Source organism: Amphibalanus amphitrite, unplaced genomic scaffold (genome assembly GCF_019059575.1).
Source record: "Amphibalanus amphitrite isolate SeventyFive unplaced genomic scaffold, NRLGWU_Aamphi_draft 000586F_arrow, whole genome shotgun sequence".
In the NCBI taxonomy this organism is placed as follows: Eukaryota; Metazoa; Arthropoda; class Thecostraca; order Balanomorpha; family Balanidae; genus Amphibalanus; species Amphibalanus amphitrite.
In genome coordinates this window covers 133,688-140,717 of record NW_024882080.1, presented here as the reverse complement: position 1 = coordinate 140,717, position 7,030 = coordinate 133,688, and the positions used below count along the sequence as shown (strand labels likewise).

The following is a 7,030-nucleotide window of genomic DNA, read 5'->3' as shown; positions in this document are numbered from 1 at the left end:
CAAATCATGACACCATACAAAATGTCCCAGATTTATCTATCACCTGCATTGCTTTTTTGCACGCGATTTTTCGATTTAGGGACCACCATTGACATTTACTTTTTAACAGTTAAAAAAATCAGCCTGTACTTTTGCTCAGTGATAATTGAAGCACTTTTAAGTTTGTTCAAAACTCTGTTTACCTTATCTTCAAGTCGCAGTAGGATCTTGTGCAGTGGTTCGGTTACAAGACAAAACTTTGAGCGATCTGACAAAATCGATTCAACCTTATTAACATATTTGTCTTTGTCTAAGATTACTACACCTTTACCCTTGTCAGGATGAGTGACAACGATAGATGGGTCAGCAGCAAAACTCTTGAGCAACTTTACATCAGATCTCGCAAATATAGGTGAAAACACTTTGGACGATCGAAAGCCATGATAAAATTTAAAACTAATGGTACGTAGCTTCTCTTTCACATCATGAAAACTGAATCTAGTGGACAGAGGTAGCGAGCTAATCGAATTCAGGAGTGACTCGAAGTGTAAAAAGTACTCGTAAAAGTCTAACCTCCACACAGGCAGCTTAAAGTCCAATCCGAATGCCAAAAGTGTCCTGATGCGCGAAGGTATCTTCTTCGATGAGTAGTTGAAAATGACCTTGTTTGGGTCACAGGGCTGGAGACGATTATCGATGCCGAGACGTTGTAGTTTTCTTTCGTGGATAGACTCATGTTTCCTCTTGAATTCAGCTAAAATATCTTGATTGACAGTGACGAACCAGTAAAACTTGAAAAAAGATAATAAGCTGCGGATAGCTTTGCAGCTTTCGTTTCGCTTTTTGACGCAATTAAACGAGACCATGGGGATACTTCACTGAAAAGCGTCTTGGGCCATGTCGCCCTCAGCAAGAAATATGAAAAGTGCTCTCTGGACCTAAACTTTCTCTTATCGTGTAAGACTTATGACATCTTCCCAAAGTTTTTGCGTTTCAAGTTATACAAGAAATCCCTTCACACCACAAGTCTTTACAAGTCATGGCAAAGTAAGCTGTTAGATGGTGAAATTAAGCTGAAGAGGAAACGCCAAACGGAACTTGAGAAAAAGCGAAACGAAAGCTGCAAAGCTATCCGCAGCTTATTATCTTTTTTTCAAGTTTTACTGGTTCGTCACTGTCAATCAAGATATTTTAGCTGAATTCAAGAGGAAACATGAGTCTATCCACGAAAGAAAACTACGTCTCGGCATCGATAATCGTCTCCAGCCCTGTGACCCAAACAAGGTCATTTTCAACTACTCATCGAAGAAGATACCTTCGCGCATCAGGACACTTTTGGCCTTCGGATTGGACTTTAAGCTGCCTGTGTGGAGGTTAGACTTTTACGAGTAATTTTTGCACTTCGAGTCACTCCTGAATTCGATTAGCTCGCTACCTCTGTCCACTAGATTCAGTTTTCATGATGTGAAAGAGAAGCTACGTACCATTAGTTTTAAATTCTATCATGGCTTTCGATCGTCCAAAGTGTTTTCACGTATATTTGCGAGATCTGATGTAAAGTTGCTCAAGAGTTTTGCTGCTGACCCATCTATCGTTGTCACTCATCCTGACAAGGGTAAAGGTGTAGTAATCTTAGACAAAGACAAATATGTTGATAAGGTTGAATCGATTTTGTCAGATCGCTCAAAGTTTTGTCTTGTAACCGAACCACTGCACAAGATCCTACTGCGACTTGAAGGTAAGGTAAACAGAGTTTTGAACAAACTTAAAAGTGCTTCAATTATCACTGAGCAAAAGTATAATGACCTACACGTGTCGGGATCGGTACCGGGTATACTGTACGGTCTCCCAAAAATTCACAAACCGAACCTACCCTTGCGGCCAATCTTTCGGGCCTGTGGTACAGCCACGTACTCTCTGGCTAAGTTCCTTGTTCCCCTTTTGTCGCCTATTACAACCAATGAGTTCACAGTTAAAAACAGTTTTGAATTTGCGCAAGATGTAAGAGGACTATCACTTAGTGAGAACATGGTGATGGCGAGTTTTGATGTAGAAAGCCTATTCACTAACATACCTGTTTGCGAGACCATCAACGTTGCCATGAGCTCCCTCTTTAGAAGCTGTACCAGCATTAATGGCATCCCTCGAAAGTTGTTTCACACCATGCTAGAGTTGGCAGTGACCAATTCTTATTTTCTTTTCAACAAGAGATTATTCAAATAAACAGACGGTGTGGGCATGGGCCTGCCACTCGGGCCAACATTTGCAAACATTTTCCTGTGTCATCATGAAAAGAGATGGCTTGATTCATGCCCTCGAGAGTTTCGCCCGACCTATTACAAAAGATATGTGGATGACTGTTTTCTCATTTTTAACGACGTTTCACATGTAGATCGGTTTCTCAACTCTCTGAACAGTCAGCACCCAAAAATAAAGTTCACTAAAGAAATGGAATCTAATGGCTCGCTCCCTTTTCTGGATGTTAAGGTCGAACGGTCTGGTACTGAGTTAACAACTTCAGTTTACCGGAAACCAACTTTCACTGGTCTTGGTTTGAGCTTCTTTAGCTTCATACCGAGTTCAATCAAGAAGGCCATTGTTAGCTCTGCTATTTATCGTGCTTATAACCTTAGTTCAACTTACCACTATTTCCACAATGAGCTGAACTTCCTTTACAAATATTTTAGAGACAATGGATTCTCAAAAACACTTGTAGAGACCGCCATTCACAGGTTTTTGAAGAAAGAGTTTTCAAAAAGTCCTACTATGTTCCAGGTAGGTACCCAAGCTAGACAGGTACTTTGTGCTACCTTTTTTTTGGAAAACAATCAAACAAACTAAGATCTGAGGTAGAGTCCACTCTAAAAAAGTTTTATCCCTACCTGAACCCCAAGATCATTCTCCGCAACACCCGCAGCATAGGCTCTCTTTTCTCGTTTAAAGACGTAATCCCGAAAGCATGCCGCTCTGCTATAGTTTATCATTTCAGTTGCCCCTCGTGTGAGGGGACATACATAGGCTCGACCTATGTGCGCCTTTATAGCAGAGTGTGCCAGCATCAGGGCAAGTCGGACAGAACGGGAAATCATCCGACGATTGGTGCATTTATTCACCCTCACGCACATAACATATTTCAGGGACAGCATTTGCGAGCCAAATATTTGTAGCATCACTAGCTCAATGCAACAGTAGTCGCCAATCGCCAACTTCTTTCAAACGTTGGAACGTCGACGTGTGAGGCGGTTTCAGATACCGCCGCGTCTGCTGCTCGTCCGACGACTGACCCAGGCCCAGCTACCCCCGCCCCCTTACGTTTACGGACCGCTCCTATGCCGCCGTGTAGACGGAATAGACGCCGAGCCGCTGATCGTCTTGGGAGGTGGCCCGGTGAGTGGTGAAGCGCCGCTTTCTTACATTTTCAAAAAAGTTACAGCGAAGTCCACACTCGCTTCCTTATATTCCGTACTTCTGAGACCGTGCGGCTTCTGCCCTAGCGTCTAGCGGTGACAACTGAACGGCCGAAATGCAAACCTGTGCGGGGATTGCGAGCAGAACAGCACCATAGCAAGATGAACCCAGTAAGAAGTTACGCTGTGCTATTAACAGTAGGAGCTTATGTGCGTAGGTTCTTCGCCAGAGTCCGGACTGCACCTCCCGGCAAGACAGGAAGTTTCTAACACTTTAAACAGTTTCTGTAGCAACACCGTGTGTGTAGCTTCCTTGATCAGTAGCGACCGACAGGTAGGTACAGCAATTGAATTCAGAGTCGGTAGCCTTATATTTAGCACGCCGTAGCTCGTCAACTGTCTTAACTTTCGCTCTGTATGCGGAACCGCATCGGGCAATCGTGAACGACCACCGAAAGCAGCGTCGTCGTCCACAGCGTCGGAAACGTTCGGCGCAGCCTGTAGGTGTAGATGATGCAACAATGAGTCCCTGTGTCTTTGTGAGTCTTCGTGAGTTCTGGCCCACAGAACTCACAGGTGTGCGCTTCCAGCGTTACTGACAGCGTAGCTTTCTTTTGCACGGCCCAGAAGAGCGCGATATGAGCTGACAAGTGTGTGGTTCGCTTTGACTGAGTGAGCTGTCGGACTTGCTGGAAAAGAGCACCTGACTGATCATCGAGTCATTTCCAAACACACAGATCACAGCGAATCTGAAAATGAAGACAACCGAAACGAGCCGCGGATGATGGGCTCCTAGCTCATTCATGCGGTAGCAGAGGAGCGGGCCGTGAATGAAGGGGCCGTAAAGGTCGTGATGGGGTTAGCTGAGTCGGTTGCCACTGAGAAATCGGGTTGTACAGGTCTCGCGACTCGCGAGATTACGCGGTAGGTTTTGCACTTTTACATTTCCGGTTATATCTCAGAAACTAATCGATCTACGATGAAGCCATTTTACACGATCATGGCCGGCTTGTTACCCAACAAGTCGATCGCATCTTCAACACTTAAAAGCTTAAGACGACGAAGATATAGCCTGAAGTACACTAAATTTTCTAGGTGCAAAACCTACCGCTAAAACCCGCGAGACCTGTACCTATGTGGAGACTTCAACGCCAGAAACTGATTTTCATCGAAACTTTGACATGATGCGGCAGGATGGGTTTTTATTTCTAGGATCTTTTTCTTATACAGCTAGCCTTCTACCGTGCAGGAGCAAAAGAAAATCATAGGAGCACCATGATTTAAAATAAAAAGTTTAATTACGACACACCCTTTATTGGACATGGAGATGGACAACACCTGGCACTAACTGCGGCTACAATAATTTAGTCGCTGTAGCTTTCCTTGCAATCAGCTGTTGGCGACGCTTCTGACGCATGTTTCCAGAAATGCGTGGTTCATTGGCAGTTCATGGTTCATTGCGGTTCATTGGTGGTGGCAAGGCTATATAAACCAGGTAGAACGCTCCCGACGAAAAAGTGGTGACAAGCGATAATTAGTAGCCGCGACCCTCTTTTGTTCAAAACTATATCCGCAAGCAGCATTTACAGGCTAGCGGAAATCGACCAATCGGCGTTCGGCAATACTCAACGCTGATTGGCCCGATGCTCGTGACGAAATTGCGGGGGACTGCAGCTATTCCCCTATGGCGTTTAATAGACTTACGGCTTTTGAAGGGGATTTATACCAGTTTTTGTTGGGTTTGAGGCCGTTTTTGAGCTTGGATATTCTTTCTGTGACCTTTGACTGTGTAATAACGACATTTAATCATAACATTTCTATATACTACCGGTGTCACATCGACCAAAAAGACCGTAAGTACATGGGATAGACGGACCACTGCTGATGGGGCCACACATGCCGGCGTGTGGTCATCGGAGGCCCATGAGGGCTCGACATAGGCCCTTCATGGGTCGGTATAGGCCCGGTGGGTCCAGTGCAAGCCTATCAGGGGCCGGTGCTGACCCAACAGGGCCCAGTGGCATATAATGTAAGGCCGTCTAGGGACGTTGAGGGCTCATGGGGGCCATATAGGACCAATAGGGACCACATAAGCCAATCAGGGGCCATTTAGGCCAATAAAGGCACTTCAAGGGACTTGAAAAGGTCATTCAAGAGCTGTGGTGGGCCCATGAGGGGACGGCACTGGTCCAGCAGGTGCAGTCAGGGGATGTTGTACGGGTTTCTCAGTGGCCCATTTGGGCATATCAGTGACCAATTTAGACCCAGCAGTGGGCTTTGTAGACCTATCAGGGGCTGGTGATGGTTCATCAGGGGCCATCAGGGGCCAGTGTTAGTCCATCGGGGCACGGCATATGCCCATCAGAGGTAATTGCGAGCCCACGCTGAACAATGATGGCCCTTCAACGGCCCCTAATGGATCTACATTGACCCATGGGCCATGATGTGTCATGTATGCCCCCTATGACAGGCCTACTCAGACCCCTGATGGACGTTCCCGGCCTCTGATGACCCAATACTGAATGCTGATTGGGCTCTAAGAGTCTCCAATAACCCTTCGTCAACCCATTATTACCATACGCTGGCACTAGGGCCCCACATCAGCCAGGGCAGTCCGTGCCATGACAGCATGTCTTTTCGGCCGATATTACATCGGTAATATTTATTAAAATCATGATTTTATGGTGCCATTATATAGCTAACAGTCATAAGAAATATATTTCAACTCGAAAACAGCTCGAAACAGCATATAATTTTAAAGAAACCCCTCCGAAATCAAAAAGCCTATTCGGGTCCATAGAGAATAACTGCGGTCCCCCGCAATTTCGTCACGAGCGTCGGACCAATCAGCGTCGAGTACCACCGAGCGCTGATTGGTGAATTTTCCGCTAGCGTGTAAGTACTGCTCGCGGAACAAGAGTTCGTCGACAATCCTCCACAAACGTCTGTCACCATTTTTCGTAATGCTAAACAGCCGGAGCGTAACGTCCATCAATTGAGCATTCTTAGGTGTTGTTTTTTATCCGCTGGGACTGAGAGCGTGAGATGATGTTTTTCGTACTCCAGCGTAGATGGGTAGCCATACGGCTTCCACGGTTGACAGTGATGACATCAGTCATCTTTTGCAAACTCGTTAAAGATTTGGGCTGTACGGGGACTCGAACCCCAGCGGATAAAAAACAACACCTAAGAATGATCCGCATAAAAACTTGGCAGAAAGCTAGTTAAAGTACTTGGTCTGTATAGCTCAGAGGTAGAGCGTTGGAGCGCTAATCCAAAGGCCCGGGGTTCGAGTCCCCGTACAGCCCAAATCTTTAACGAGTTTGCAAAAGATGACTGATGTCATCACTGTCAACCGTGGAAGCCGTATGGCTACCCATCTACGCTGGAGTACGAAAAACATCATCTCACGCTCTCAGTCCCAGCGGATAAAAAACAACACCTAAGAATGATCCGCATAAAAACTTGGCAGAAAGCTCGTTAAAGTACTTGGTCTGTATAGCTCAGAGGTAGAGCATTGGAGCGCTAATCCAAAGGCCCGGGGTTCGAGTCCCCGTACAGCCCAAATCTTTAACGAGTTTGCAAAAGATGACTGATGTCATCACTGTCAACCGTGGAAGCCGTATGGCTACCCATCTACGCTG

The 7,030-nt window shown here is 45.8% G+C and overlaps 1 non-coding gene across 1 annotated transcript; it reads left to right on the top strand.

Moving 5' to 3' along the window:
* The first annotated feature begins 6,621 nt into the window (after window positions 1-6,621).
* Trnas-gcu lies at window positions 6,622-6,694 on the top strand. The gene has a single exon. It is a non-coding gene; the product is annotated as a tRNA-Ser (tRNA).
* The last annotated feature ends 336 nt before the right edge of the window (window positions 6,695-7,030 follow it).